Source organism: Carica papaya, chromosome 8 (assembly GCF_054855325.1).
Source record: "Carica papaya isolate Zhongbai chromosome 8, ASM5485532v1, whole genome shotgun sequence".
In the NCBI taxonomy this organism is placed as follows: Eukaryota; Viridiplantae; Streptophyta; class Magnoliopsida; order Brassicales; family Caricaceae; genus Carica; species Carica papaya.
The window spans coordinates 18,215,482-18,243,381 of record NC_142316.1 but is presented as its reverse complement, the minus strand read 5'-3'; the positions used below and the strand labels follow the sequence as shown (position 1 = coordinate 18,243,381).

Genomic DNA, 27,900 nt, shown 5'->3' with positions numbered 1-27,900 from the left:
TCGAACGGCACATCTGAAAAAAAGAAAATGGGTGCAACACAAGAACTTCCCATGAGGTAACCCATCATTGTACTACTTTCGCCAATGCACACTTAACTGCGGAGTTCTGATGGGATGCGGTGCATTTGTGCTGGTGTGACCGCACCTGTTTAATTTCGTGCTGAAAATACATACACTCCTTCTTCTCTCCCCCCTCCCATCATTTGTTTCCTTGTGCGTTCACTCTGCACCTCTCCTTCTCGTTCTAATATCGATTAAAATTTCCCTGCTTCTTGACTCACATTTGCGTATAAACCAGCGGAACAAAGTTCCAGTCGCGCGTAACGTCGAGCGACCCGTCTGAAAAAAAAAATTAGTGCAACAAGAGGACTTCCCAGGATGTCACCCATCCGAGTACTACTCACGCCCAAGCACACTTAACTGCGGAGTTCTGATGGGATACGGTGCATTAGTGCTGGTAAGATCGCACCTTTTTCATTTCGTGTTGAAAATACATACACTCCTTCTCCTTCCTCCCCCTCCTCTCAATTGTTTCCTTGTGCGTTCACACTGCACCTCTCCTTCTTGTTCTAATATCGATTAAAATGCCCCTACTTCTTGACTCACAATTGCGTATAAACCAGCGGACCCCAGTTCCAGTCGCGCGTAACGTCAAACGACCCGTCTGAAAAAAAATTGTTGCGACACGAGGACTTCCCAGGAGGTCACCCATCCGAGTACTACTCTCGCCCAAGCACACTTACCTGCAGGGTTCTGATGGGATCCAGTGCATTAACGCTTGTATGATCGTACTCGTTTAATTTCGCGCTGCAAATACATAAACTCCTTCTCCTTTCTTCCCCCTCCCGTCATTTATTTCCTTGTGTGTGCGCACTGCACCTCCCGTGCTCGTTCTAATATCAAGTAAAATGCTACGGTGTCGTGACTCACATTTGCGAATACACTTGAGGACCATAATTCAAGTCTCGCGTATCGTCGAAAGAATCATCTGCAAAAAAATGGGTGCAACATGAGGACTTCCTAAGAAAATGGGTGAAATATAAGGACTTCGCAGGAGGTCACCCATCCTAGTGCTACTCTCGCCCAAGCACCCTTAACTTGCGGAGTTCTGATAGAATCCGTTGCATTGGTGCTGGTATGATTGCTCATGTTTCATTTTGCGCTGCAAATACATACACTTTTTCTCCCTCCATCCCCCCTCCCGTCATTTGTTTCCTTGTGCGTGCACTCTGCATCTCTAATTCTCGTTCTAATATCGATTAAAATGCCCCTGCTTCTTGACTCACATTTCCGTATAAATTAGTGGACCATAGTTCCAGTCGCACGTAACGTCGAACGACCCGTCTGAAAAAAAAATTAGTGCGACACGAGAACTTCCCAAGAGGTCACCCATCCGAGTACTACTCTCGCCCAAGCACACCTAACTGCGGAGTTCTGATGGGATCCGGTGCATTAGTGCTGGTATGATCGCACCTATTTAATTTCGCGCTGCAAATACATAAACTCCTTCTCCTTTATTCCCCCTCCAGTCATTTGTTTCCTTGTGCGTGTGCACTGCACCAACCGTGCTCGTTCTAATATAAAGTAAAATGCTACGGTGCCGTGACTCACATTTGCGAATAAACCTCAGAACAATAATTCAAGTCGCGCGTATCATCGAAAGAATCATCTGCAAAAAAATGGGTGCAACACGAGGACTTCCTAAGAAAATGGGTGAAATATAAGGACTTCGTAGGAGGTCACCCATCCGAGTACTACTCTCGCCCAAGCACACTTAAATGCGGAGTTCTGATGGGATCCGGTGCATTAGTGCTGGTATGATCGCACCTGTTTAACTTCGCGCTGCAAATACATAAACTCCTTCTCCTTTCTTCCCCCGCCCGTCATTTGTTTCCTTGTGCGTGCGCACTGCACCTCCCGTTCTCGTTCAAATTTCAAGTAAAATGCCACGGCGCAGTGACTCACATTTGCGAATAAATCTGCGGATCATAATTAAAGTCGCGCGTAATGTCGAACTGCACATCTGAAAAAAAGAAAATGGGTGCAACACGAGAACTTCCCAAGAGGTAACCCATCATTGTCTACTTTCGCCAAAGCACACTTAACTGCGGAGTTCTGATGGGATCCTGTGCATTTGTGCTGGTGTGACCGCACCTGTTTAATTTCGTGCTGAAAATACATACACTCCTTCTTCCCTCCCCCCCTCCCATCATTTGTTTCCTTGTGCGTTCACACTGCACCTCTCCTTCTCGTTCTAATATCGATTAAAATGCCCCTGATTCTTGACTCACATTTGCGTATAAACCAGCGGACCATAGTTCCAGTCGCGCGTAATGTCGAACGAACCATCTGAAAAAAAATTGTTGCAATACGAGGACTTCCAAAGAGGTCACCCATCCGAGTACTACTTTCGCCCAAGCACACTTAACTGCAGAGTTCTGATGGGATCCAGTGCATTAGTGCTGGTATGATGCCACTTGTATTATTTTGCGCTCCCAAGAGGTCACCCATCCGAGTACTACTCTCGTCCAAGCACACTTAACTGCGGAGTTCTGATGGGATCCGGTGCATTAGTGCTGGTATGATCAAACCTGTTTAATTTCGCGCTGCAAATACATAAACTCCTTCTCCTTTCTTCCCCCTCCCGTCATTTGTTTCCTTGTGCGTGCGCACTGCACCTCTCGTTCTCGTTCAAATATCAAGTAAAATGCCACGACGCCATGACTCACATTTGCGAATAAATCTGCGGACCATAATTAAAGTCGCGCATAACGTCGAACGGCACATCTGAAAAAAAAAATGGGTGCGACACGATAACTTCCCAGGAGGTAACCCATCTTTGTACTACTTTCGCCAAAGCACAATTAACTGCGGAGTTCTGATGGGATCCGGTGCATTTGTGCTGGTGTGACCGCACCTGTTTAATTTCGTGCTGAAAATACATACACTCCTTCTTCCCTCCCCCCCTCCCATCATTTGTTTCCTTGTGCGTTCACACTGCACCTCTCCTTCTCGTTCTAATATCGATTAAAATGCCCCTGATTCTTGACTCACATTTGCGTATAAACCAGCGGACCATAGTTCCAGTCGCGCGTAATGTCGAACGACCCATCTGAAAAAAAATTGTTGCAATACGAGGACTTCCAAAGAGGTCACCCATCCGAGTACTACTTTCGCCCAAGCACACTTAACTGCAGAGTTCTGATGGGATCCAGTGCATTAGTGCTGGTATGATGCCACTTGTTTTATTTTGCGCTCCCAAGAGGTCACCCATTCGAGTACTACTCTCGCTCAAGCACACTTAACTGCGGAGTTCTGATGGGATCCGGTGCATTAGTGCTGGTATGATCGCACATGTTTCATTTCGCGCTGCAAATACATAAACTCCTTCTCCTTTCTTTCCCCTCCCGTCATTTGTTTCCTTGTGCGTGCGCACTGCACCTCTCGTTCTCGTTCAAATATCAAGTAAAATGCCACGACGCCGTGACTCACATTTGCGAATAAATCTGCGGACCATAATTAAAGTCGCGCGTAACGTCGAACGGCACATCTGAAAAAAAAAAAAGGGTGTGACACGATAACTTCCCAGGAGGTAACCCATCTTTGTACTACTTTCGCCAAAGCACAATTAACTGCGGAGTTCTGATGGGATCCGGTGCATTTGTGCTGGTGTGACCGCACCTATTTAATTTCGTGCTGAAAATACATACACTCCTTCTTCCCTCCTCCCCTCCCATCATTTGTTTCCTTGTGCGTTCACACTGGACCTCTCCTTCTCGTTCTAATATCGATTAAAATGCCCCTGATTCTTGACTCACATTTGCGTATAAACCAGCGGACCATAATTCCAGTCGCGCGTAACATCGAACGACCCATCTGAAAAAAAATTGTTGCAATACGAGGACTTCCCAAGAGGTCACCCATCCGAGTACTACTCTCTACCAAGCACACTTAACTGCAGAGTTCTGATGGGATCCAGTGCATTAGTGCTGGTATGATGCCACTTGTTTAATTTTGCGCTTCAAATACATACACTCCTTCTCTTTTCTTCCTCCTCCCGTCATTTGTTTCCTTGTGCGTGCGCACTGCACCTCCCGTACTCGTTCTAATATTAAGTAAAATGCCATGGCGCCGTGACTCACATTTGCGAATAAACCTGCGGACCATAAATCAAGTCGCGCGTAACGTCGAAAGAATCATATGCAAAAAGAAGGGTGCAACACGAGGACCTCCAAAGAAAATGGGTGAAATATAAGGACTTCGCAAGAGGTCACCCATCCGAGTACATTTCTCGCCCAAGCACCCTTAACTGCGGAGTTCTGATAGAATCCGTTGCATTAGTGCTGGTATGATCCCTCATGTTTCATTCTGCACTGCAAATACATACACTCTTTCTCCTTCCATCCCCCCTCCCGTCATTTGTTTCCTTGTGCGTGCACTCTGCATCTCTCTTTCTCGTTCTAATATCAAGTAATATGCCCCGGCAACGTGACTCACCTTTGCAAATGAACCAACGGTTTATAATTCCATTCGCGCGTAACGTCGAACAACCCATCCGAAAAAAAATTGGTGCAACACGAGGGCTTGCCAAGTGGTCACCCATCCGAGTACTACTCTCGCCCAAGCACACTTAACTGCGGAGTTCTGATAGAATCCATTGCATTAGTGCTGGTATGATCGAACCTGTTTAATTTTGCGCTGCAAATACATACACTCCTTCTCCTTTCTTCCCCCTCCCGTCATTTGTTTCCTTGTGCGTTCACACTTCACCTCTCATTCTCGTTCTAATATCGATTAAAATGTCCCTGCTTCTTGACTCACATTTGCGTATAAACCAGCGGACCCTAGTTCCAAACGCGCGTAAAGTCAAACGACCCGTCTGAAAAAAAATTGGTGCGACACGAGAACTTCCCAGGAGGTCACCCATCCGAGTACTAATCTCGCCCAAGCACACTTCACTGCGGAGTTCTGATGGGATCCGGTGCATTAGTGCTGGTATGATCGCACCCGTTTAATTCCGCACTTCAAATACATAAACTCCTTCTCCTTTCTTCCCCCTCCCGTCATATATTTCCTTGTGCGTGCGCTCTCCATCTCTCTTTCTCGTTCTAATATCATGTAATATGCCCCGGCACCGTGACTCACCTTTGCAAATGAACCAGCGGTTTATAATTCCATTCGCGCGTAACGTCGAACAATCCATCCAAAAAAAAATAGGTGCAACACGAGTGCTTTCCAGGAGGTCACCCATCCGAGTACTACTCTCGCCCAAGCACACTTAACTGCAGAGTTCTGATGGGATCCTGTGCATTAGTGCTGGTATGATCACACCCGTTTAATTCCGCGCTGCAAATACATAAACTCCATCTCTTTTCTTCCCCCTCCCGTCATTTCTTTCCTTGTGCGTGCGCACTGCACCTCCCGTGCTCGTTCTAATATCAAGTAAAATGCCACGGTGCCGTGACTCATATTTGCGAATAAACCTGAGGACCATAATTCAAGTCGCGCGTAACGTCGAAAGAATCATCTGCAAAAAAATGGGTGCAACACGAGGACTTTACAAGAAAATGGGTGAAATATAAGGACTTCGTAGGAGGTAACCCATGCTAGTACTACTCTCGCCCAAGCACCCTTACCTATGGAGTTCTGATAGAATCCGATGCATTAGTGCTGGTATGATCGCACCTGTTTCATTTCGTGCTGAAAATACTTACACTCTTTGTCCTTCCCTCCCCCTCCCGTCATTTGTTTCCTTGTGCGTGCACTCTGCATCTCTCATTCTCGTTCTAATATCGATTAAAATGTCCATGCTTCTTGACTCACATTTGCGTATAAACCAGTGGACCCTAGTTGCAGTCGCGCATAACGTCGAACGACCGGTCTGAAAAAAAAAATTAGTGCGACACGAGGACTTCCCAGGAGGTCACCCATCCGAGTATTACTCTCGCCGAAGCACACTTAATTGCGGAGTTCAAATGGGATCCGGTGCATTAGTGCTAGTATGATCGCACCTTTCTAATTTCGCGCTGCAAATACATAAACTCCTTCTCCCTTCTTCCCCCTCCCGTCATTTGTTTCCTTGTGCGTGCACACTGCACCTCACGTTCTCGTTCAAATATCAAGTAAAATACCATGGCGCCGTGACTCACATTTGCGAATAAATCTGCAGACCATAATTAAAGTCACGCGTAACGTCGAACGGAACATTCGAAAAAAAGAAAACGGGTGCAACACGAGAACTTCCCAGGAGGAAACCCATCATTGTACTACTTTCGCGAAAGCACACTTAACTGCGGAGTTCTGATGGGATCCGGTGCATTTGTGCTTGTGTGACTGCACCTGTTTAATTTCGTGCTGAAAATACATACACTCCTTCTTCCCTACCCCCCTCCCATCATTTGTTTCCTTGTGCGTTCATACTGCGCCTCTCCTTCTCGTTCTAATATCGATTAAAATGCTCCTGCTTCTTGACTCACATTTGCGTATAAACCAGCGGACCCTTGTTCCAGTCGCGCGTAACGTCGAACGACCCGTCTGAAAAAAAATTGGTGCGACACGAGGACTTCCCAGGAGGTCACCAATCCGAGTACTACTCTCACCCAAGCACACTTAACTGCGGAGTTCGGATGGGATCCGGCGCATTAGTGCTGGTATGATCGCACCCCTTTAATTCCGCGCTGCAAATACATAAACTCCTTCTCCTTTCTTCCCCCTCCCGTCATTTGTTTCCTTGTGCGTGCGCACTGCACCTCCCGTGCTCGTTCTAATATCAAGTAAAATGCTACGGTGCCGTGACTCACATTTGCGAATAAAATTGAGGACCACAATTCAAGTCGCGCGTATCGTCGAAAGAATCATCTGCAAAAAAATGGGTGCAACACGAGGACTTCCTAAGAAAATGGGTGAAATATAAGGACTTCGCAGGAGGTCACCCATCCTAGTACTACTCTCGCCTAAGCACACTTAACTGCAGAGTTCTGATGGGATCCAGTGCATTAGTGCTGGTATGATGCAACTTGTTTAATTTTGCGCTTCAAATACATACACTCCTTCTCTTTTCTTCCTCCTCCCATAATTTATTTCCTTGTGCGTGCGCACTGCACATCCCGTACTCGTTCTAATATCAAGTAAAATGCCGCGGCGCCGTGACTCACATTTGCGAATAAACCTGCGGACCATAAATCAAGTCGCACGTAACGTCGAAAGAATCATCTGCAAAAAGATGGGTGCAACACGAGGACCTCCCAAGAAAACGGGTGAAATATAAGGACTTCGCAGGAGGTCACCCATCCGAGTACTTTTCTCGCCCAAGATCCATTAACTACGGAGTTCTGATAGAATCCGTTGCATTAGTGCTGGTATGATCCCTCATGTTTCATTCTGCACTACAAATACATACACTCTTTCTCCTTCCATCCCCCCTCCCGTCATTTGTTTCCTTGTGCGTGCACTCTGCATCTCTCTTTCTCGTTCTAATATCAAGTAATATGCCCCGGCAACGTGACTCACCTTTGCAAATGAACCAACGGTTTATAATTCCATTCGCGCGTAACGTCGAACAACCCATCCGAAAAAAAATTGGTGCAACACGAGGGCTTGCCAAGTGGTCACCCATCCGAGTACTACTCTCGCCCAAGCACACTTAACTGCGGAGTTCTGATGGGATCTGGAGCATTAGTGCTGGTATGATAGCACCTGTTTAATTTCGCGCTGCAAATACATACACTCCTTCTCCTTTCTTCCCCCTCCCGTCATTTGTTTCCTTGTGCGTTCACACTTCACCTCTCATTCTCGTTCTAATATCGATTAAAATGCCCCTGCTTCTTGACTCACATTTGCGTATAAACCAGCGGACCCTAGTTCCAGACGTGCGTAACGTCGAACGACCCGTCTGAAAAAAAATTGGTGCGACACGAGGACTTCCCAGGATGTCACCCATCCGAGTAATAATCTCGCCCAAGCACACTTCACTGCGGAGTTCTGATGGGATCCAGTACATTAATGCTGGTATGATCGCACCTGTTTAATTTTGCGCTGCAAATACATAAACTCATTACCCTTTCTTCCCCCTCCCGTAATTTGTTTCCTTGTGCGTGCGCACTGCACCTCCCGTTCTCGTTCAAATATCAAGTAAAATGCTACAGCGCCGTGACTCATATTTGCGAATAAACCTGAGAACCATAATTCAAGTCGTGCGTAACGTCGAAAGAATCATCTGCAAAAAAATGGGTGCAACACGAGGACTTCACAAGAAAATGGGTGAAATATAAGGGCTTCGCAGGAGGTAACCCATGCTAGTACAACTCTCGCCCAAGCACCCTTACCTACGGAGTTCTGATAGAATCCGTTGCATTAGTGATGGTTTGATCGCACCTGTTTCATTTCGTGCTGAAAATACATACACTCATTCTCCTTCCCTCCCCCTCCCATCAAAAGTTTCCTTGTGCGTTCACACTGCACCTCTCCTTCTCGTTCTAATATCGATTAAAATGCCCCTGCTTCTTGACTCACAATTGCGTATAAACCAGCGGACCCCAGTTCCAGTCGAGCGTAATGTCGAACGACCAGTCTGAAAAAAAATTGGTGCGACACGAGGACCTCCCAGGAGGTCACCCATCCGAGAACTACTCTCGCCCAAGCACACTTAAATGCGGAGTTTTGATGGGATCCGGTGCATTAGTGATGGTATGATCGCACCCGTTTAATTCCGCGCTGCAAATACATAAACTCCTTCTCCTTTCTTCCCCCTCCCATCATTTGTTTCCTTGTGCGTGCGCACTGCACCTCCCGTTCTCGTTCTAATATCAAGTAAAATGCTACAGCACCGTGACTCACATTTGCGAATAAACCTGAGGACCATAATACAAGTCGCGCGTAACGTCAAAAGAATCATCTGCAAAAAAATGGGTGCAACACGAGGACTTCACAAGAAAATGGGCGAAATATAAGAACTTCGCAGGAGGTAACCCATGCTAGTACTACTCTCGCCCAAACACCCTTACCTACAGACATCTGATAGAATCCGTTGCATTAGTGCTGGTATGATCGCACATGTTTCATTTCGCGCTGCAAATACATACACTCCTTCTCCTTTCTTCCCCCTCCCGTCATTTGTTTCCTTGTGCGTGCGCACTGCACCTCTCGTTCTCGTTCAAATATCAAGTAAAATGCTACGGCGCTGTGACTCACATTTGCGAATAAATCTGTGGACCATAATTAAAGTCGCGCGTAACGTCGAACGACACATCTGAAAAAAAAAAGGGTGCAACACGAGAACTTCCCAGGAGGTAACCCATCATTGTACTACTTTCGCCAAAGCACACTTAACTGCGGAGTTCTGATGGGATCCGGTGCATTTGTGCTGGTGTGACCGCACCTGTTTAATTTCGTGCTGAAAATACATACACTCCTTCTTCCCTCCCCCCCTCCCATCATTTGTTTCCTTGTGCGTTCACACTGCACATCTCATTCTCGTTCTAATATCGATTAAAATGCCCCTGATTCTTGACTCACATTTGCGTATAAACCAGCGGACCATAGTTCTAGTCGCGCGTAACGTCGAACGATCCATCTGGAAAAAAATTGTTGCGATACGACGACTTCCCAAGAGGTCATCCATCCGAGTACTACTCTCGACCATGCACACTTAACTGCAGAGTTCTGATGGGATCCAGTGCATTAGTGCTGGTATGACGCCACTTGCTTAATTTTGCACTTCAAATACATACACTCCTTCTCTTTTCTTCCTCCTCCCGTCATTTGTTTCTTTGTGTGTGCGCACTGCACCTCCCGTACTCGTTCTAATATCAAGTAAAATGCCACAGCGCCGTGACTCACATTTGCGAATAAACCTGCGGACCATAAATCAAGTCGCGCGTAACGTCGAAAAAATCATTTGCAAAAAGATGGGTGCAACAAGAGGACCTCCCAAGAAAATGGGTGAAATATAAGGACTTCGCATGAGGTAACCCATCCGAGTACTACTCTCGCCCAAGCACAGTTAACTGTAGAGTTCTGATGGGATCCGGGGCTTTAGTGCTGGTATAATCGCTCCTGTTTAATTTCGCGCTGCAAAAACATACACTCCTTCTCCTTTCTTCCCCCTCCCGTCAATTGTTTTCTTGTGCGTTCACACTGCACCTCTCATTCTCGTTCTAATATCGATTAAAATGCCCCTGCTTCTTGATTCACATTTGCGTATAAACCAGCGGACCCTAGTTCCAGTCGCGCGTAACATCGAACGACCCGTCTGAAAAAAAATTGTTGCGACACGAGGACTTTCAGGAGGTCACCCATCCGAGTACTACTCTCGCCCAAGCACACTTAACTGCGGAGTTCTGATTGGATTCGGTGCATTAGTGGTGGTATGATCGCACCCGGTTAATTCCGCGCTGTAAATACATAAACTCCTTCCCCTTTCTTCCCCCTCCCATCATTTATTTCCTTGTGCGTGCGCACTGCACCTCCCGTGGTCGTTATAATATCAAGTAAAATGCTACGGTGCCGTGACTCACATTTGCGAATAAACCTGAGGACCATAATTCAAGTCGCGTGTATCGTCGAAAGAATAATCTGCAAAAAAATGGGTGCAACACGAGAACTTCCTAAGAAAATGGGTGAATTATAAGGACTTCGCAGGAGGTCACCCAACCTAGTGCTACACTCGCCCAAGCACCCTTAACTTGCAGAGTTCTGATAGAATCCGTTGCATTGGTGCTGGTATGATTGCTCATGTTTCATTCTGCACTGCAAATACATACACTTTTTCTCCCTCCATCCCCCCTCCCGTCATTTGTTTCCTTGTGCGCGCACACTGCTTCTCTCCTTCTCGTTCTAATATCGATTAAAATGCCCCTGCTTCTTGACTCACATTTGCGTATAAACCAGTGGACCCTAGTTCCAGTCGCGCGTAACGTCGAACGACCCGTCTGAAAAAAAAAATTAGTGCGACACGAGGACTTCCAAAGAGGTCACCCATCCGAGTACTACTCTCGCCCAAGCACACTTAACTGCGGAGTTCTGATGGGATCCGCTGTATTTGTGCTGGTATGATCGCACCTGTTTATTTTTGCGCTGCAAATACATAAACTCCTTCTCCTTTCTTCCCCCTCCCGTCATTTGTTTCCTTGTGCGTTCGCACTGCACCTCTCGTTCTCGTTTAAATATCAAGTAAAATGCCACGGCGCTGTGACTCAAATTTGCGAATAAATCTGCGGACCATAATTAAAGTCGCGCGTAACGTCGAACGGCACATCTGAAAAAAAGAAAATGGGTACAACACGGGAACTTCCCAGGAGGTAACCCATCATTGTACTACATTCGCCAAAGCACACTTAACTGCGGAGTTCTGATGGAATCCGGTGCATTTGTGCTGGTATGATCGCACCCGTTTAATTCCACGCTGCAAATACATAAACTCCTTCTCCTTTCTTCCCCCTCCCGTCATTTGTTTCCTTGTGCGTGCGCACTGCACCTCTCGTTCTCGTTCAAATATCAAGTAAAATGCCACGGTGTCGTGACTCTCATTTGTGAATAAATCTGCGGACCATAATTAAAGTTGTGCGTATCATCGAACGGCACATCTGAAAAAAAGAAGATGGGTGCAACTCGAGGACTTCACAAGAAAATGGGTGAAATATAAAGACTTCGCAGGAGGTAACCCATGCTAGTACTACTCTCGCCCAAGCACCCTAACCTACGGAGTTCTGATAGAATCCGTTGTATTAGTGCTGGTATGATCGCAGCTGTTTCATTTCGTGCTGAAAATACATACACTCCTTCTCCTTTCCTCCCCCTCCCATCAATTGTTTCCTTGTGCGTTCACACTACACCTCTCCTTCTCGTTCTAATATCGATTAAAACACCCCTTCTTCTTGACTCACAATTGCGTATAAACCAGCGGACCCCAGTTCCAGTCGTGCGTAACGTCGAACGACCCGTCTTAAAAAAAATTGGTGCGACACGAGGACTTCCCAGGAGGTCACCCATCCGAGTACTACTCTCGCCCAAACACAATTAACTATGAAGTTCTGATGGTATCTGGTGCATTAACGCTGGTATGATCGCACCCGTTTAATTCTGCGCTGCAAATACATAAACTCATTCTCCTTTCTTCCCCCTCCCGTCATTTGTTTCCTTGTGCGTGCGCACTGCACCTCCCGTGCTCGTTCTAATATCAAGTAAAATGCCACGATACCATGACTCACATTTGCGAATAAACCTGTGGACCATAAATCAAGTCGTGCGTAACGTCGAAAGAATCATCTACAAAAAGATGGGTGCAACACGAGGACCTCCCAAGAAAATGGGTGAAATATAAGGACTTTGCAGGAGGTCACCCATCCGAGTACTTTTCTCTCCCAAGCACCCTTAACTGCGGAGTTCTGATAGAATCCGTTGTATTAGTGCTGGTATGATCCCTCATGTTTCATTCTGCACTGCAAATACATACACTCTTTCTCCTCCCATCCCCCCTCCCGTCATTTGTTTCCTTGTGCGTGCACTCTGCATCTCTCTTTCTCGTTCTAATATCAAGTAATATGACCCGGCACCGTGACTCACCTTTGCAAATGAACCAGTGATTTATAATTCCATTCGCGCGTAACGTCGAACAACCCATCCGAAAAAAAATAGGTGCAACACGAGGGCTTCCCAAGTGGTCACCCATCCGAGTACTACCCTCGCCCAAGCACACTTAACTGCGGAGTTCTGATGGGATCCGGAGTTTTGGTGCTGGTATGATCGCACCTGTTTAATTTCGCGCTGCAAATACAAACACTCCTTCTCCTTTCTTCCCCCTCCGGTCATTTGTTTCCTTGTGCGTTCACACTTTACCTCTCATTCTCGTTCTAATATCGATTAAAATGCCCCTGATTCTTGACTCAAATTTGTGTATAAACCAGCGGACCCTAGTTCCAGATGCGCGTGATGTTGAACGACCCGTCTGAAAAAAAAATTGGTGCGACACGAGGACTTCCCAAGAGGTCACCCATCCAAGTACTACTCTCGCCCAAGCACAATTAACTGCGGAGTTCTTATGGGATCCGGGGCTTTAGTGCTGGTATGATCGTACCTGTTTAGTTTCGCGCTGCAAATACATACACTCCTTCTCTTTTCTTCCTCCTCCCGTCATTTGTTTCCTTGTTCGTGCACGCTAAACCTCCCGTTATCGTTCTAATATCAAGTAAAATGCTACAGCGCCGTGACTCACATTTGCGAATAAACCTGAGGACCATAATTCAAGTCGCGCGTAACGTCGAAAGAATCATCTGCAAAAAAATGGGTGAAACACGAGGACTTCACAAGAAAATGGGTGAAATATAAGGACTTCGCAGGAGGTAACCCATGCTATTACTACTCTTGCCCAAGCACCCTTACCTACGGAGTTATGATAGAATCTGTTGCATTAGTGCTGGTATGATCGCACCTGTTTCATTCTGTGCTGCAAATACATACACTTTTTCTCCTTCCCTCCCCCTCCCATCAATTGTTTCCTTGTGCGTTCACACTGCACCTCTCCTTCTCGTTCTAATATCGTTTAAAATGCCCCTGCTTCTTGACTCACATTTGCGTATAAACCAACGGACCATAGTTTCAGTCGCGCGTAACGTCGAACGACCCGTCTGAAAAAAAATTGGTGCGACACGAGGACTTCCCAAGAGGTCACCCATCCGAGTACTACTCTCGCCCAAGCACACTTAACTGCAGAGTTCTGATGGGATCCGGTGCATTAGTGCTGGTATGATCGCACCCATTTAATTCTGCGCTGCAAATACATAAACTCCTTCTCCTTTCTTCCCCCTCCAGTCATTTGTTTCCTTGTGCGTGCGCATTGCACCTCCCGTACTCGTTCTAATATCAAGTAAAATGCTACGGTGCCATGACTCACATTTGCGAATAAACCTGAGGACCATAATTCAAGTCGCGCGTATCGTCGAAAGAATCATCTGCAAAAAAATGGGTGCAACACCAGGACTTCCTAAGAAAATTGGTGAAATATAAGGACTTCGCAGGAGGTCACCCATCCTAGTGCTACTCTCGCCCAAGCACCCTTAACTTGCGGAGTTCTGATAGAATCCGTTGCACTGGTGTTGGTATGATCGCACCTGATTAATTTCGCACTGCAAATACATAAACTCCTTCTCCTTTCTTCCCCCTCCCGTCATTTGTTTCCTTGTGCGTTCACACTGCACCTCTCCTTCTCGTTCTAATATCGATTTAAATGCCCCTGCTTCTTGACTCACATTTGCATATAAACCAGCGGACCCTAGTTCCAGTCGTGCGTAACGTCGAACGACCCGTCTGAAAAAAAATTGGTGCGACACGAGGACTTCCCAGGAGGTCACCCATCCGAGTACTACTCTCGCCCAAGCACACTTAACTGCGGAGTTCTGATGGGATCCGATGCATTAGTGCTGGTATGATCACACCCGTTTAATTCAACGCTGCAAATACATAAACTCCTTCTCCTTTCTTCCCCCTCTCGTCATTTGTTTCCTTGTGCGTTCACACTTTACCTCTCATTCTCGTTCTAATATCGATTAAAATGCCCTTGCTTCTTGACTCACATTTGCGTATAAACCAGCGGACCCTAGTTCTAGACACGCGTAACGTCGAACGACCCATCTGAAAAAAAATTGGTGCGACACGAGGACTTCCCAGGAGGTCACCCATCCGAGTACTAATCTCGCCAAAGCACACTTCACTTCGGAGTTCTGATGGGATCCGGTGCATTAGTGCTGGTATGATCGCACCTGTTTAATTTCGCGCTGCAAAAACATAAACTCTTTCCCCTTTCTTCCCCCTCCCGTCATTTGTTTCCTTGTGCTTGCGCGCTACACCTCCTGTTCTCGTTCTAATATCAAGTAAAATGCTACAGCGACGTGACTCAGATTTGCGAATAAACCTGAGGACCATAATTCAAGTCACGTGTAACATCGAAAGAATCATCTGCAAAAAAATGGGTGCAACACGAGGACTTCACAAGAAAATGGGTGAAATATAAGGACTTCGCAGGAGGTAACCCATGCTAGTACAACTCTCGCCCAAGTACCCTTACCTACGGAGTTCTAATAGAATCCGTTGCATTAGTGCTTGTATGATCGCACCTGTTTAATTTCGTGCTGAAAATACATACACTCCTTCTCCTTCCCTCCCCCTCCCATCAATTGTTTACTTGTGCGTTCACACTGCACCTCTCCTTCTCGTTCTAATATCGATTAAAATGCCCCTGCTTCTTGACTCACAATTGCGTATAAACCAGCAGACCCCAGTTCCAGTCGAGCGTAACGTCGAACGACCGGTCTGAAAAAAAATTGGTGCGACACGAGGACTTCCCAAGAGGTCACCCATCCGAGAACTACTCTCACCCAAGCACACTTAACTATGGAGTTCTGATGGGATCCGGTGCATTAGTGATGGTATGATCGCAACCGTTTAATTTTGCGCTGCAAATACATAAACTCCTTCTCCTTTCTCCCCCCTCCCGTCATTTGTTTCCTTGTGCGTGCGCACTGCACCTCCCGTTCTCGTTCTAATATCAAGTAAAATGCTACAGCGCCGTGAATCACATTTGCGAATAAACCTGAGGACCATAATTTAAGTCGCGCGTAATGTCGAAAGAATTATCTGCAAAAAAATGGGTGCAACACGAGGACTTCACAAGAAAATGGGTGAAATATAAGGACTTCGCAGGACGTAACCCATGCTAGTACTACTCTCGCCCAAGCACCCTTGCCTACGGAGTTCTGATAGAATCCGTTGCATTAGTGCTGGTATGATCGCACCTGTTTTATTTCGTGCTGAAAATACATACACTCCTTCTTCTTCCCTCCCCCTCCCATCAATTGTTTCCTTGTGCATTCACACTGCACCTCTCCTTCTCGTTCTAATATCGATTAAAATGCCCCTGCTTCTTGATTCACATTTGCAGATAAACCAGCGGACCCTAGTTCCAGTCACGCGTAACGTCGAACGACCCGTCTGAAAAAAAATTGGTGCGACACGAGGACTTACCAGGAGGTCACCCATATGAGTACTACTCTCGCCGAAGCACACTTAACTACGGAGTTCTGACGGGATCCGGTGCATTAGTGCTGGTATTATCGCACCCATTTAATTCCGCGCTGCAAATACATAAACTCATTCCCCTTTCTTCCCCCTCCCATCATTTGTTTCCTTGTGCGTGCGCACTGCACCTCCCGTTCTCGTTCTAATATCAAGTAAAATACTACAGCGCCGTGACTCACATCTACGAATAAACCATAGGACCATATTCAAGTCGCGCGTTACGTCGAAAGAATCATCTGCAAAAAAATGGGTACAACACGAGGACTTCACAAGAAAATGGGTGAAATATAAGGACTTCGCAGGAGGTAACCCATACTAGTACTACTCTCGCCGAAGCACCCTTACCTACGGAGTTCTGATAGAATTCGTTGCATTATTGCTGGTATGATCGCACCTGTTTCATTTCGCGCTGCAAATACATACACTCCTTCTCCTTTCTTCGCCCTCCCGTCATTTGTTTCCTTGTGCGTGCGCACTGCACCTCTTGTTCTCGTTCAAATATCAAGTAAAATGCCACGGCGCCGTGACTCACATTTGCGAATAAATCTGCGGACCATAATTCAAGTCGGGCGTAACGTCGAACGACACATCTGAAAAAAAGAAAATGGGTGCAACACGAGAACTTCCCAGGAGGTAACCCATCATTGTACTACTTTCGCCAAAGCACACTTAACTGCGGAGTTCTGATGGGATCCGGTGCATTTGTGCTGGTGTGACCGCACCTGTTTAATTTCGTGCTGAAAATACATACACTCCTTCTTCCCTCCCCCCTCCCATCATTTGTTTCCTTGTGCGTTCACACTGCACCTCTCCTTCTCATTCTAATATCGATTAAAATGCCCCTGATTCTTGACTCACATTTGCGTATAAACCAGCGGACCATAGTTCCAGTCGCGCGTAACGTCGAACGACCCATCTGAAAAAAAATTGGTGCGACACGAGGACTTCCCAGGTGGTCACCAATCCGAGAACTACTCTCGCCCAAGCACACTTAACTGAAGAGTTCTGATGGGATCCAGTGCATTAGTGCTGGTATGATCGCACCCGTTTAATTCCGCGCTACAAATACATAAACTCCTTCTCCTTTCTTCCCCCTCCCGTCATTTGTTTCCTTGTGCGTGCGCATTGCACCTCCCGTGCTCGTTCTAATATCAATTAAAATACCACGGTGCCGTGACTCACATTTGCGAATAAACCTGCGGACCATAAATCAAGTCGCGCGTAACTTCGAAAGAATCATCTGCAAAAAGATGGGTGCAACACGAGGACCTCCCAAGAAAATGGGTGAAATATAAGGACTTCGCAGGAAGTCACCCATCCTAGTGCTACTCTCGCCCAAGCACCTTTAACTTGCAGAGTTCTGATAGAATCCGTTGCATTGGTGCTGGTATGATTGCTCATGTTTTATTCTGCGCTGCAAATACATATACTTTTTCTACCTCCATCCCCCCTCCCGTCATTTGTTCCTTGTGCGTGCACTCTGCATCTCTCTTTCTCGTTCTAATATCGATTAAAACGCTCATGCTTCTTGACTCACATTTGCGTATAAACTAGTGGACCCTTGTTCCAGTCGCGCGTAACGTCGAACGACCCATCTGAAAAAAAAAATTAGTGCGACACGAGGACTTCCCAAGAGGTAACCCATCCGAGTACTACTCTCGCCCAAGCACACTTAACTGCGGAGTTCTGATGGGATCCGGTGCATTAGTGCTGGTATGATCGAACCTGTTTAATTTCGTGCTGCAAATACATAAACTCCTTCTCCTTTATTCCCCCTCCCGTCATTTGTTTCCTTGTGCGTGCTCACTGCACCTCTCGTTCTCGCTCAAATATCAAGTAAAATGCCACAGCGCCGTGACTCACATTTGCGAATAAATCTGCGGACCATAATTAAGGTCGCGCGTAAGGTCGAACGACACATCTGAAAAAAAGAAAATGGGTGCAACACGAGAACTTCCAAGGAGGTAACCCATCATTGTACTACTTTCGCCAAAGCACACTTAACTGCGGAGTTCTGATGGGATCCGGTGCATTTGTGCTGGTGTGACCGCACCTGTTTAATTTCGTGCTGAAAATACATACACTCCTTCTTCCCTACCCCCCTCCCATCATTTGTTTCCTTGTGCGTGCGCACTGCACCTCTCCTTCTCGTTCTAATATCAAGTAAAATGCTACGGTGCCGTGACTCACATTTGCGAATAAATCTGAGGACCATAATTCAAATCGCTCGTATCGTCGAAAGAATCATCTGCAAAAAAATGGGTGCAACACGAGTACTTCATGAGAAAATGGGTGAAATATTAGGACTTCGCAGGAGGTCACCCATCCTAGTGCTACTCTCACCCAAGCACCCTTAACTTATGGAGTTCTGATAGAATCCGTTGCATTGGTGCTGGTATGATTGCTCATGTTTCATTCTGCGCTGCAAATACATACACTATTTTTCCCTCCATCCCTCCTCCCGTCATTTGTTTCCTTGTGTCTGCACTCTGCATCTCTCCTTTTTGTTCTAATATCGATTAAAATGCCCCTGCTCCTAGTTCCAGTCGAGCGTAACGTCGAACAACCAGTCTGAAAAAAAAATTAGTGCGACACGAGAACTTCCCAGGAGGTCACCCATCCGAGTACTACTCTCGCCCAAGCACACTTATCTGCAGAGTTCTGATGGGATCCGATGCATTAGTGCTAGTATAATCGCACCTGTTTAATTTCGCGCTGAAAATAGATAAACTCCTTCTCCTTTCTTCCCCCTCCCAAGAAAATAGGTGAAATATAAGGACTTCGCAAGAGGTCACCCATCCGAGTACTTTTCTCGCCCAAGCACCCTTAACTACGGAGTTCTGATAGAATCCGTTGCATTAGTGCTGGTATGATCCCTCATATTTCATTCTGCACTGCAAATACATACACTCTTTCTCCTTCCATCCCCCCTCCCGTCATTTGTTTCCTTGTGTGTGCACTCTGCATCTCTCTTTCTCGTTCTAATATCAAGTAATATGCCCCAGCACCGTGACTCACCTTTGCAAATGAACCAGCGGATTATAATTCCATTTGCGCGTAACGTCGAACAACCCATCCGAAAAAAAATAGAAGCAACACGAGGGCTTCCCAGGTGGTCACCCATCCGAGTACTACCCTCGCCCAAGCACACTTAATTGCAGAGTTCTGATGGGATCTGGAGCTTTAGTGCTGGTATGATCGCACCTGTTTATTTTCGCGCTGCAATTACATACACTCCTTCTCCTTTCTTCCCCCTCCCGTCATTTGTTTCCTTGTGCGTTCACACTTCACCTCTCATTCTCGTTCTAATATCGATTAAAATGCCCCTGCTTCTTGACTCACATTTGCGTATAAACCAGCAGACCCTAGTTCCAGACGCGTGTAACGTCGAACGACCCGTCTGAAAAAAATTAGTGCGACACGAGGACTTCCCAGGAGATCACCCATCCGAGTACTAATCTCGCCCAAGCACACTTAACTACGGAGTTCTGATGGGATCCGGTGCATTAATGCTGTTATGATCGCACCTGTTTAATTTTGCGCTGCAAATACATAAACTCATTCTCCTTTCTTCCCCCTCCCGCCATTTGTTTCCTTGTGCGTGCCTACTACACCTCCCGTGCTCGTTCTAATATCAAGTAAAATGCTACGTTGCCGTGACTCACATTTGCAAATAAACCTGAGGACCATAATTCAAGTCGCGCGCATCGTCGAAAGAATCATCTGCAAAAAAATGGGTGCAACACGAGGACTTCCTAAGAAAATGGGTGAAATATAAGGACTTCGCAGGAGGTCACCCATCCTAGTGCTACTCTCGCCCAAGCACACTTAACTGCGGAGTTCTAATGGGATCCGGTGCATTAGTGCTGGTATGATCGCACCCGTATAATTCAGCGCTGCAAATACATAAACTCCTTCTCCTTTCTTCCCCCTCCCGTCATTTGTTTCCTTGTGCGTGCGCACTACACCTCCCGTGCTCGTTCTAATATCAAGTAAAATGCTACGGTGTCGTGACTCACATTTGGGAATAAACCTGAGGACCATAATTCAAGTCGCGCGTATCGTCGAAAGAATCATCTGCAAAAAAATGGGTGCAACACGAGGACTTCCTAAGAAAATGGGTGAAATATAAGGACTTCGCAGGAGGTCACCCATCCTAGTGCTACTCTCGCCCAAGCACCCTTAACTTGCGGAGTTCTGATAGAATCCGTTGCATTGGTGCTGGTATGATGGCTCATGTTTCATTCTCCGCTGCAAATACATACACTTTTTCTCCCTCCATCCCCCCTCCCGTCATTTGTTTCATTGTGCGTGCACTCTGCATCTCTCCTTCTCGTTCTAATATCGATTAAAATGCCCCTGCTTCTTGACTCACAATTGCGTATAAACCAGTGGACCCCAGTTCCAGTCGCGCGCAACGTCGAACGACCCGTCTGAAAAAAAATTAGTGCGACACGAGGACTTCCCAGGAGGTCACCCATCCAAGTACTACTCTCGCCGAAGCACACTTAACTGCGGAGTTCTGATGTGATACGGTGCATTAGTGCTGGTATGATCGCACACGTTTAATTCCGCGCTGCAAATACATAAACTCCTTCTCCTTTCTTCCCCCTCCCGTCATTTGTTTCCTTGTGCATGCGCACTACACCTCCCGTGCTCGTTCTAATATCAAGTAAAATGCTACGGTGCCATGACTCACATTTGCGAATAAACCTGAGGACCATAATTCAAGTCGCGCATATCGTCGAAAGAATCATCTGCAAAAAAATGGGTGCAACACCAGGACTTCCTAAGAAAATTGGTGAAATATAAGGACTTCGCAGGAGGTCACCCATCCTAGTGCTACTCTCGCCCAAGCACCCTTAACTTGCGGAGTTCTGATAGAATCCGTTGTACTGGTGTTGGTATGATTGCTCATGTTTCATTCTGCGCTGCAAATACATACACTTTTTCTCCCTCCATCCCCCCTCCCGTCATTTGTTTCCTTGTGCGTGCACTCTGCATCTCTCCTTCTCGTTCTAATATCGATTAAAATGCCCCTGCTTCTTGACTCACATTTGCGTATGAACCAGGGGACCCTAGTTCCAGTCGCGCGTAACGTCGAACGACCCGTCTAAAAAAAAATTAGTGCGACACGAGGACTTCCCAGGAGGTCACCCATCCAAGTACTAATCTCGCCCAAGCACACTTAACTGCGGAGTTCTGATGGGATCCAGTGCATTCGTGCTGGTAGGAACGCACCGGTTTAATTTCGCGCTGCAAATACATAAACTCCTTCTCCTTTCTTCCCCCTCCCGTCATTTGTTTCCTTGTGCGTGCACACTGCACCTCTCGTTCTCGTTCAAATATCAAGTAAAATGCCACGGCGCCGTGACTCACATTTGCGAATAAATCTGCGGACCATAATTAAAGTCGCGCGTAACGTCGAACGACACATCTGAAAAAAAGAAAATGGGTGCAACACGAGAACTTCCCAGGAGGTAACCCATCATTGTACTACTTTTGCCAAAGCACACTTAATTGCGGAGTTCTGATGGGATCCGGTGCATTTGTGCTGGTGTGACCGCACCTGTTTAATTTCGTGCTGAAAATACATACACTCCTTCTTCCCTCCCCCCTCCCATCATTTGTTTCCTTGTGCGTTCACACTGCACCTCTCCTTCTCGTTCTAATATCGATTAAAATGCCCTTGATTCTTGACTCACATTTGCGTATAAACCAGCGAACCATAGTTCTAGTCACGCGTAACGTCGAACGACCCATCTGAAAAAAAATTGTTGCGATACGAGGACTTCCCAAGAGTTCACCCATCCGAGTAATACCCTCGCCCAAGCACACTTAACTGCGGAGTTCTTATGGGATCCGGAGCTTTAGTGCTAGTATGATCGCATCTGTTTAATTTCACGCTGCAAATACATACACTCCTTCTCCTTACTTCCCCCTCCCGTCATTTGTTTCCTTGTGCGTTCACACTTCACCTCTCATTCTCGTTCTAATATCGATAAAAATGCCCCTGCTTCTTGACACACATTTGCGTTTAAACCAGCGAACCCTAGTTCCAGACGCGCGTAACGTCGAACGACCCGTCTGAAAAAAAATTGGTGCGACACGAGGACTTCCGAGGAGGACACCCATCCGAGTACTAATCTCGCCCAAGCACACTTAACTGCGGAGTTCTGATGGGATCCGGTGCATTAGTGCTGTTATGATCGCACCCGTTTAATTTCGCGCTGCAAATACATAAACTCATTCTCCTTCCTTCCCCCTCCTGCCATTTGTTTCCTTGTGCGTGCGCACTGCACCTCCTGTGCTCGTTCTAATATCAAGTAAAATGCTACGGTGCCGTAACTCACATTTGCGAATAAACCTGAGGACCATAATTCAAGTCGCGCGTATCGTCGAAAGAATCATCTGCAAAAAAATTGGTGCAACACGAGGACTTCCTGAGAAAATGGGTGAAATATAAGGACTTCGCAGGAGGTCACCCATCCTAGAGCTACTCTCGCCCAAGAACCCTTAACTTGCGGAGTTCTGATAGAATCCGTTGCATTGGTGCTGGTATGATTGCTCATATTTCATTCTGCGCTGCATATACATACACTTTTTTTCCCTCCATCCCCCCTCCCGTCATTTGTATCCTTTTGCGTGCACTCTGAATCTCTCCTTCTCGTTCTAATATCGATTAAAATGCCCCTGCTTCTTGACTCACATTTGCGTATAAACCAGTGGACCCTAGTTCCAGTCGTGCGTAACGTCGAACGACCCATCTGAAAAAAAAATTAGTGCGACACGAGGACTTTCCAGGATGTCACCCATCCGAGTACTACTCTCGCCCAAGCACACTTAACTGCGGAGTTCTGATGGGATCCGGTGCATTAGTGCTGGTATGATCGCACCTGTTTAATTTCGCGCTGCAAATACACAAACTCCTTCTCCTTTCTTCCCCCTCCCGTCATTTAGTTCCAGTCGCGCGTAACGTCGAACGACCCGTCTGAAAAAAAATTTGTGCGACACGAGGACTTCCCAGGAGGTCACCCATCCGAGTACTACTCTCGCCCAAGTGCACTTAACTGCGAAGTTCTGATGGGATCCGGAGCATTAGTGCTGGTATGATCGCACCCTTTTAATTTTGCGCTGCAAAAACATAAACACCTTCTCCTTTCTTCACCCTCCCGTCATTTGTTTCCTTGTGCGTGCGCACTGCACCTCCCGTGCTCGTTCTAATATCAAGTAAAATGCTACGGTGCCGTGACTCACATTTGCGAATAAACCTGAGGACCATAATTCAAGTCGCGCGTATCATCGAAAGAATCATCTGCAAAAAAATGGGTGCAACACGAGAACTTCCTAACAAAATGGGTGAAATATAAGGACTACGCAGGAGGTCACCCATCCTAGTGCTACACTCGCCCAAGCACCCTTAACTTGCGGAGTTCTGATAGAATCCGTTGCATTGGTCCTGGTATGATTGCTCATGTTTCATTCTACGCTGCAAATACATACACTTTTTCTCCCTCCATCCCCCCTCCCGTCATTTGTTTCCTTAAGCGTGCACTCTGCATCTCTCCTTCTCGTTCTAATATCGATTAAAATGCCCCTGCTTCTTGACTCACATTTGCGTATAAACCAGGGGACCCTAGTTCCAGTAGCGCGTAACGTCAAACGACCCGTCTGAAAAAAAAAATTAGTGCGACACAAGGACTTCCAGGAGGTCACCCATCCGAGTACTACTCTCGCCCAAGCACACTTAACTACGAAGTTCTGATGGGATCCGGTGCATTAGTGCTGGTATGATCGCACCTGTTTAATTTCGCGCTGCAAATACATAAACTCCTTCTCCTTTCTTCCCCCTCCCGTCATTTGTTTCCATGTGCGTGTGCACTGCACCTCTTGTTCTCGTTCAAATATCAAGTAAAATACCACGGCCCCGTGACTCACATTTGCGAATAAATCTGCGGACCATAATTAAAGTCGCGCGTAACGTCGAACGGCACATCTGAAAAAAAGAAAATGGGTGCAACACGAGAACTTCCCAGGAGGTAACCCATCATTGTACTACTTTCGCCAAATCACACTTAACTGCGGAGTTCTGATGAGATCCGGTGCATTTGTGCTGGTGTGACCGCACCTGTTTAATTTCGTGCTGAAAATACATACACTCCTTCTTCCCTCCCCCCCTCCCATCATTTGTTTCCTTGTGCGTTCACACTGCACCTCTCCTTCTCGTTCTAATATCGATTAAAATGCCCCTGATTATTGACTAATATTTGCGTATAAACTAGCGGACCATAGTTCCAGTCGCGCCTAACGTCGAACGACCAATCTGAAAAAAAATTGTTGCGATACGAGGACTTCCCAAGAGGTCACCCATCCGAGTACTACTCTCGTCCAAGCACACTTAACTGCAGAGTTCTGATGGGATCCAGCATTGTAGTGCTGGTATGATGGCACTTGTTTAATTTTGGGCTTCAAATACATACACTCATTCTCGTTTCTTCCTCATCCCGTCATTTGTTTCCTTGTGCGTGCGCACTGCACCTCCCGTACTCGTTCTAATATCAAGTAAAATGCCACGGTGCCGTGACTCACATTTGCGAATAAATCTGCAGACCATAAATCAAGTCGCGCATAACGTCCAAAGAATCATCTGCAAAAAGATGGGTGCAACACGAGGACCTCCCAAGAAAATGGGTGAAATATAAGGACTTCGCAGGCGGTCACCCATCCGAGTACTTTTCTCACCCAAGCACCCTTAACTGCGGAGTTCTGATAGAATCCGTTGCATTAGTGCTGGTATGATCCCTCATGTTTCATTCTGCACTGCAAATACATACACTCTTTCTCCTTCCATCCCCCCTCCTGTCATTTGTTTCCTTGTGCGTGCGCACTGCACCTTTCGCTCTCGTTCAAATGTCAAGTAAAATGTCACGTCGTCGTGACTCACATTTGCGAATAAATCTGCAAACCATAATTAAAATCGCGCGTAACGTCGAACGGCACATCTGAAAAAAAGAAAATGGGTACAACACGATAACTTCCTAGGAGGTAACCCATCATTGTACTACTTTCGCCAAAGCACACTTAACTGCGGAGTTCTGATGGGATCCGGTGCATTTGTGCTGGTGTGACTGCACCTGTTTAATTTCGTGCTGAAAATACATACACTACTTCTTCTCTCCCCCCCTCCCATCATTTGTTTCCTTGTGCGTTCACACTGCACCTCTCCTTCTCGTTCTAATATCGATTAAAATGCCCCGGATTCTTCACTCACATTTGCGTATAAACCAGCGGACCATAGTTCCAGTCGCGCGTAACGTCGAACGACCCATCTGAATAAAAATTATTGCGATACGAGGACATCCCAAGAGGTCATCCATCCGAGTACTACTCTCGACCAAGCACACTTAACTGCAGAGTTCTGATGGGATCCAGTGCATTAGTGCTGGTATGATGCCACTTGTTTAATTTTGCGCTTCAAATACATACACTCATTCTCTTTTCTTCCTCCTCCCGTCATTTGTTTCCTTGTGCGTGCGCACTGCACCTCCCGTACTCGTTCTAATATCAAGTAAAATGCCACGGCGCCGTGACTCACATTTGCAAATAAACCTGCGGATCATAAATCATGTCGCGCGTAACGTCGAAAGAATCATCTGCAAAAAGATGGGTGCAACACGAGGACCTCCCGAAAAAATGGGTGAAATATAAGGACTTCGCAGGAGGTAACCCATCCGAGTACTACTCTCGCCCGAGCACACTTAACTGCAGAGTTCTGATGGGATCCGGGGCTTTAGTGCTGGTATGATCGCACCTGTTTAATTTCGCGCTGCAAATACATAAACTCATTCTCCTTTCTTCCCCCTCCCACCATTTGTTTCCTTGTGCGTGCGCACTGTACTTCCCGTGCTCGTTCTAATATCAAGGAAAATGCTAAGGTGCCGTGACTCACATTTGCGAGTAAACCTGAGGACCATAATTCAAGTCGCGCATATCGTCGAAAGAATCATCTGCAAAAAAATGGGTGCAACACGAGGACTTCCTAATAAAATGGGTGAAATATAAGGACTTCGCAGGAGGTCACCCATCCTAGTGCTACTCTCACCCAAACACTCTTAACTTGCAGAGTTCTGATAGAATCCGTTGCATTAGTGCTGGTATGATCGCACCTGTTTCATTTCGTGCTTAAAATACATACACTCCTTCTCCTTCCCTCTCCATCCCATCAATTGTTTCCTTGTGCGTTCACACTACACCTCTCCTTCTCGTTCTAAAATCGATTAAAATGCCCCTGCTTCTTGACTCACATTTGCGTATAAACCAACGGACCCTAGTTCCAATCGCGCGTAATGTCGAACGACCCGTCTGAAAAAAAATTGGTACGACACGAGGACTTACCAGGAGGTCACCCATCCGAGTACTACACTCGCCCAAGCGCACTTAACTGCGGAGTTCTGATGGGATCCGGTGCATTAGTGCTGGTATGATTGCACCTGTTTAATTCTGCGATGCAAATACATAAACTCCTTCTCCTTTCTTCCCCCTCCCGTCATTTGTTTCCTTGTGCGTGCGCACTGCACCTCTCGTTTTCGTTCGAATATCATGTAAAATGCCACGGCGCCGTGACTCACATTTACGAATAAATCTGCGGGCCATAATTAGTGCTGGTATGATCCATCATGTTTCATTCTGCACTGCAAATACATACACTCTTTCTCCTCCCATCCACCCTCCCGTCATTTGTTTCCTTGTGCGTGCACTCTGCATCTCTCTTTCTCGTTCTAATATCAAGTAATATGCTCCGGCACCGTGACTCACCTTTGCAAATGAACCAGCGGTTTATAATTCCATTCGCGCGTAACGTCGAACAACCCATCCAAAAAAAAATAGGTGCAACACGAGGGCTTCCCAGGTGGTCACCCATCCGAGTACTACTCTCGCCCAAGCACATTTAACTGTGGAGTTCTGATGGGATTCGGGGCTTTAGTGCTGCTTGATCGTACCTCTTTAATTTCGCGCTGCAAATACATACACTCCTCCTTTCTTCCCCCTCCCGTCATTTGTTTCCTTGTGCGTTCACACTTCACCTCTCATTCTCGTTCTAATATTGATTAAAATACCCCTGCTTCTTGACTCACATTTGCGTATAAACCAGCGGACCCTAGTTCCAGACGCGCGTAACGTCGAACGACCAGTCTGAAAAAAAATTTGTGCGACACGAGGACTTCCCAGGAGGTCAACCATCCAAGTTCTAATCTCGCCCAAGCACACTTAACTGCGGAGTTCTGATGGGATCCGGGGCTTTAGTGCTGGTATGATCGCACCTGTTTAGTTTCTCGCTCCAAATATATACACTCCTTCTCTTTTCTTCCCCCTCCCGTCATTTGTTTCCTTGTGCGTGCGCGCTGCACCTCCCGTTTTCGTTTTTATATCAAGTAAAATGCTACAGCGCCGTGACTCACATTTGCGAATAAACCTGAGGACCATAGTTCAAGTCGCGCGTAACGTCGAAAGAATCATCTACAAAAAAATGGGTGCAACACGAGGACTTCATAAGAAAATTGGTGAAATATAAGGTCTTCGCAAGAGGTAACCCATGCTATTACTACTCTCGCCTAAGCACCCTTACCTACGGAGTTCTGATAGAATCTGTTGCATTAGTGCTGGTATGATCGCACCTGTTTCATTCTCCGCTGCAAATACATACACTTTTTCTCCTTTCCTCCCCCTCCCATCAATTGTTTCCTTGTGCGTTCACACTGCACCTCTCCTTCTCGTTCTAATATCGATTAAAATGCCCCTGCTTCTTGACTCACATTTGTGTATAAACCAGCT

General features: G+C 46.5%; 7 non-coding genes and 50 pseudogenes across 7 annotated transcripts; all 57 read right to left on the bottom strand.

Moving 5' to 3' along the window:
* Positions 1-28: 28 nt before the first annotated feature.
* Positions 29-147, bottom strand: LOC148247136 (5S ribosomal RNA; annotated as a pseudogene).
* Positions 148-352: 205 nt separating this feature from the next.
* Positions 353-471, bottom strand: LOC148247135 (5S ribosomal RNA; annotated as a pseudogene).
* An 885-nt stretch (positions 472-1,356) lies between these two features.
* LOC148247134 (5S ribosomal RNA) lies at positions 1,357-1,475 on the bottom strand. Its single transcript, XR_015814748.1, has one exon. It is a non-coding gene; the product is annotated as a 5S ribosomal RNA (ribosomal RNA).
* A 235-nt stretch (positions 1,476-1,710) lies between these two features.
* LOC148247133 (5S ribosomal RNA) lies at positions 1,711-1,829 on the bottom strand (annotated as a pseudogene).
* Positions 1,830-2,038: 209 nt separating this feature from the next.
* Positions 2,039-2,156, bottom strand: LOC148247132 (5S ribosomal RNA; annotated as a pseudogene).
* A 204-nt stretch (positions 2,157-2,360) lies between these two features.
* Positions 2,361-2,478, bottom strand: LOC148247131 (5S ribosomal RNA; annotated as a pseudogene).
* Positions 2,479-2,800: 322 nt separating this feature from the next.
* On the bottom strand, positions 2,801-2,919 carry LOC148247130 (5S ribosomal RNA; annotated as a pseudogene).
* Positions 2,920-3,123: 204 nt separating this feature from the next.
* On the bottom strand, positions 3,124-3,241 carry LOC148247129 (5S ribosomal RNA; annotated as a pseudogene).
* A 323-nt stretch (positions 3,242-3,564) lies between these two features.
* On the bottom strand, positions 3,565-3,683 carry LOC148247128 (5S ribosomal RNA; annotated as a pseudogene).
* A 204-nt stretch (positions 3,684-3,887) lies between these two features.
* LOC148247127 (5S ribosomal RNA) lies at positions 3,888-4,005 on the bottom strand (annotated as a pseudogene).
* Positions 4,006-4,566: 561 nt separating this feature from the next.
* LOC148247126 (5S ribosomal RNA) lies at positions 4,567-4,685 on the bottom strand (annotated as a pseudogene).
* A 205-nt stretch (positions 4,686-4,890) lies between these two features.
* Positions 4,891-5,009, bottom strand: LOC148247125 (5S ribosomal RNA). The gene has a single exon (XR_015815759.1). It is a non-coding gene; the product is annotated as a 5S ribosomal RNA (ribosomal RNA).
* Positions 5,010-5,214: 205 nt separating this feature from the next.
* On the bottom strand, positions 5,215-5,333 carry LOC148247124 (5S ribosomal RNA; annotated as a pseudogene).
* Positions 5,334-5,894: 561 nt separating this feature from the next.
* LOC148247123 (5S ribosomal RNA) lies at positions 5,895-6,013 on the bottom strand (annotated as a pseudogene).
* Positions 6,014-6,222: 209 nt separating this feature from the next.
* Positions 6,223-6,341, bottom strand: LOC148247122 (5S ribosomal RNA; annotated as a pseudogene).
* A 204-nt stretch (positions 6,342-6,545) lies between these two features.
* LOC148247121 (5S ribosomal RNA) lies at positions 6,546-6,664 on the bottom strand (annotated as a pseudogene).
* A 914-nt stretch (positions 6,665-7,578) lies between these two features.
* Positions 7,579-7,697, bottom strand: LOC148247120 (5S ribosomal RNA; annotated as a pseudogene).
* Positions 7,698-7,902: 205 nt separating this feature from the next.
* On the bottom strand, positions 7,903-8,021 carry LOC148247119 (5S ribosomal RNA; annotated as a pseudogene).
* Positions 8,022-8,580: 559 nt separating this feature from the next.
* On the bottom strand, positions 8,581-8,699 carry LOC148247118 (5S ribosomal RNA; annotated as a pseudogene).
* A 560-nt stretch (positions 8,700-9,259) lies between these two features.
* Positions 9,260-9,378, bottom strand: LOC148247117 (5S ribosomal RNA; annotated as a pseudogene).
* Positions 9,379-9,582: 204 nt separating this feature from the next.
* LOC148247116 (5S ribosomal RNA) lies at positions 9,583-9,700 on the bottom strand (annotated as a pseudogene).
* Positions 9,701-10,260: 560 nt separating this feature from the next.
* On the bottom strand, positions 10,261-10,378 carry LOC148247115 (5S ribosomal RNA; annotated as a pseudogene).
* A 563-nt stretch (positions 10,379-10,941) lies between these two features.
* Positions 10,942-11,060, bottom strand: LOC148247114 (5S ribosomal RNA). Its single transcript, XR_015815090.1, has one exon. It is a non-coding gene; the product is annotated as a 5S ribosomal RNA (ribosomal RNA).
* Positions 11,061-11,269: 209 nt separating this feature from the next.
* LOC148247113 (5S ribosomal RNA) lies at positions 11,270-11,388 on the bottom strand (annotated as a pseudogene).
* A 563-nt stretch (positions 11,389-11,951) lies between these two features.
* LOC148247112 (5S ribosomal RNA) lies at positions 11,952-12,070 on the bottom strand (annotated as a pseudogene).
* Positions 12,071-12,630: 560 nt separating this feature from the next.
* Positions 12,631-12,749, bottom strand: LOC148247111 (5S ribosomal RNA). Its single transcript, XR_015815884.1, has one exon. It is a non-coding gene; the product is annotated as a 5S ribosomal RNA (ribosomal RNA).
* A 206-nt stretch (positions 12,750-12,955) lies between these two features.
* On the bottom strand, positions 12,956-13,074 carry LOC148247110 (5S ribosomal RNA; annotated as a pseudogene).
* A 559-nt stretch (positions 13,075-13,633) lies between these two features.
* On the bottom strand, positions 13,634-13,752 carry LOC148247109 (5S ribosomal RNA). The gene has a single exon (XR_015814278.1). It is a non-coding gene; the product is annotated as a 5S ribosomal RNA (ribosomal RNA).
* Positions 13,753-14,312: 560 nt separating this feature from the next.
* On the bottom strand, positions 14,313-14,431 carry LOC148247108 (5S ribosomal RNA). Its single transcript, XR_015814739.1, has one exon. It is a non-coding gene; the product is annotated as a 5S ribosomal RNA (ribosomal RNA).
* Positions 14,432-14,636: 205 nt separating this feature from the next.
* LOC148247107 (5S ribosomal RNA) lies at positions 14,637-14,755 on the bottom strand. Its single transcript, XR_015815366.1, has one exon. It is a non-coding gene; the product is annotated as a 5S ribosomal RNA (ribosomal RNA).
* Positions 14,756-15,314: 559 nt separating this feature from the next.
* LOC148247106 (5S ribosomal RNA) lies at positions 15,315-15,433 on the bottom strand (annotated as a pseudogene).
* Positions 15,434-15,992: 559 nt separating this feature from the next.
* LOC148247105 (5S ribosomal RNA) lies at positions 15,993-16,111 on the bottom strand (annotated as a pseudogene).
* Positions 16,112-16,673: 562 nt separating this feature from the next.
* On the bottom strand, positions 16,674-16,792 carry LOC148247104 (5S ribosomal RNA; annotated as a pseudogene).
* Positions 16,793-16,995: 203 nt separating this feature from the next.
* Positions 16,996-17,114, bottom strand: LOC148247103 (5S ribosomal RNA; annotated as a pseudogene).
* A 562-nt stretch (positions 17,115-17,676) lies between these two features.
* Positions 17,677-17,795, bottom strand: LOC148247102 (5S ribosomal RNA; annotated as a pseudogene).
* Positions 17,796-18,004: 209 nt separating this feature from the next.
* On the bottom strand, positions 18,005-18,123 carry LOC148247101 (5S ribosomal RNA; annotated as a pseudogene).
* A 528-nt stretch (positions 18,124-18,651) lies between these two features.
* On the bottom strand, positions 18,652-18,770 carry LOC148247100 (5S ribosomal RNA; annotated as a pseudogene).
* A 60-nt stretch (positions 18,771-18,830) lies between these two features.
* On the bottom strand, positions 18,831-18,949 carry LOC148247099 (5S ribosomal RNA; annotated as a pseudogene).
* Positions 18,950-19,155: 206 nt separating this feature from the next.
* Positions 19,156-19,274, bottom strand: LOC148247098 (5S ribosomal RNA; annotated as a pseudogene).
* Positions 19,275-19,478: 204 nt separating this feature from the next.
* Positions 19,479-19,597, bottom strand: LOC148247097 (5S ribosomal RNA; annotated as a pseudogene).
* Positions 19,598-19,832: 235 nt separating this feature from the next.
* On the bottom strand, positions 19,833-19,951 carry LOC148247096 (5S ribosomal RNA; annotated as a pseudogene).
* A 561-nt stretch (positions 19,952-20,512) lies between these two features.
* Positions 20,513-20,631, bottom strand: LOC148247095 (5S ribosomal RNA; annotated as a pseudogene).
* Positions 20,632-21,192: 561 nt separating this feature from the next.
* Positions 21,193-21,311, bottom strand: LOC148247094 (5S ribosomal RNA; annotated as a pseudogene).
* A 209-nt stretch (positions 21,312-21,520) lies between these two features.
* Positions 21,521-21,639, bottom strand: LOC148247093 (5S ribosomal RNA; annotated as a pseudogene).
* Positions 21,640-21,842: 203 nt separating this feature from the next.
* On the bottom strand, positions 21,843-21,961 carry LOC148247092 (5S ribosomal RNA; annotated as a pseudogene).
* A 205-nt stretch (positions 21,962-22,166) lies between these two features.
* On the bottom strand, positions 22,167-22,285 carry LOC148247091 (5S ribosomal RNA; annotated as a pseudogene).
* Positions 22,286-22,847: 562 nt separating this feature from the next.
* Positions 22,848-22,966, bottom strand: LOC148247090 (5S ribosomal RNA; annotated as a pseudogene).
* A 104-nt stretch (positions 22,967-23,070) lies between these two features.
* LOC148247089 (5S ribosomal RNA) lies at positions 23,071-23,189 on the bottom strand (annotated as a pseudogene).
* Positions 23,190-23,752: 563 nt separating this feature from the next.
* LOC148247088 (5S ribosomal RNA) lies at positions 23,753-23,870 on the bottom strand (annotated as a pseudogene).
* A 209-nt stretch (positions 23,871-24,079) lies between these two features.
* Positions 24,080-24,198, bottom strand: LOC148247087 (5S ribosomal RNA; annotated as a pseudogene).
* A 204-nt stretch (positions 24,199-24,402) lies between these two features.
* LOC148247086 (5S ribosomal RNA) lies at positions 24,403-24,521 on the bottom strand (annotated as a pseudogene).
* A 235-nt stretch (positions 24,522-24,756) lies between these two features.
* On the bottom strand, positions 24,757-24,875 carry LOC148247085 (5S ribosomal RNA; annotated as a pseudogene).
* Positions 24,876-25,085: 210 nt separating this feature from the next.
* On the bottom strand, positions 25,086-25,204 carry LOC148247084 (5S ribosomal RNA; annotated as a pseudogene).
* A 558-nt stretch (positions 25,205-25,762) lies between these two features.
* Positions 25,763-25,881, bottom strand: LOC148247083 (5S ribosomal RNA; annotated as a pseudogene).
* Positions 25,882-26,441: 560 nt separating this feature from the next.
* Positions 26,442-26,560, bottom strand: LOC148247082 (5S ribosomal RNA; annotated as a pseudogene).
* Positions 26,561-26,952: 392 nt separating this feature from the next.
* LOC148247081 (5S ribosomal RNA) lies at positions 26,953-27,070 on the bottom strand (annotated as a pseudogene).
* Positions 27,071-27,272: 202 nt separating this feature from the next.
* LOC148247080 (5S ribosomal RNA) lies at positions 27,273-27,391 on the bottom strand (annotated as a pseudogene).
* Positions 27,392-27,900: the final 509 nt, after the last annotated feature.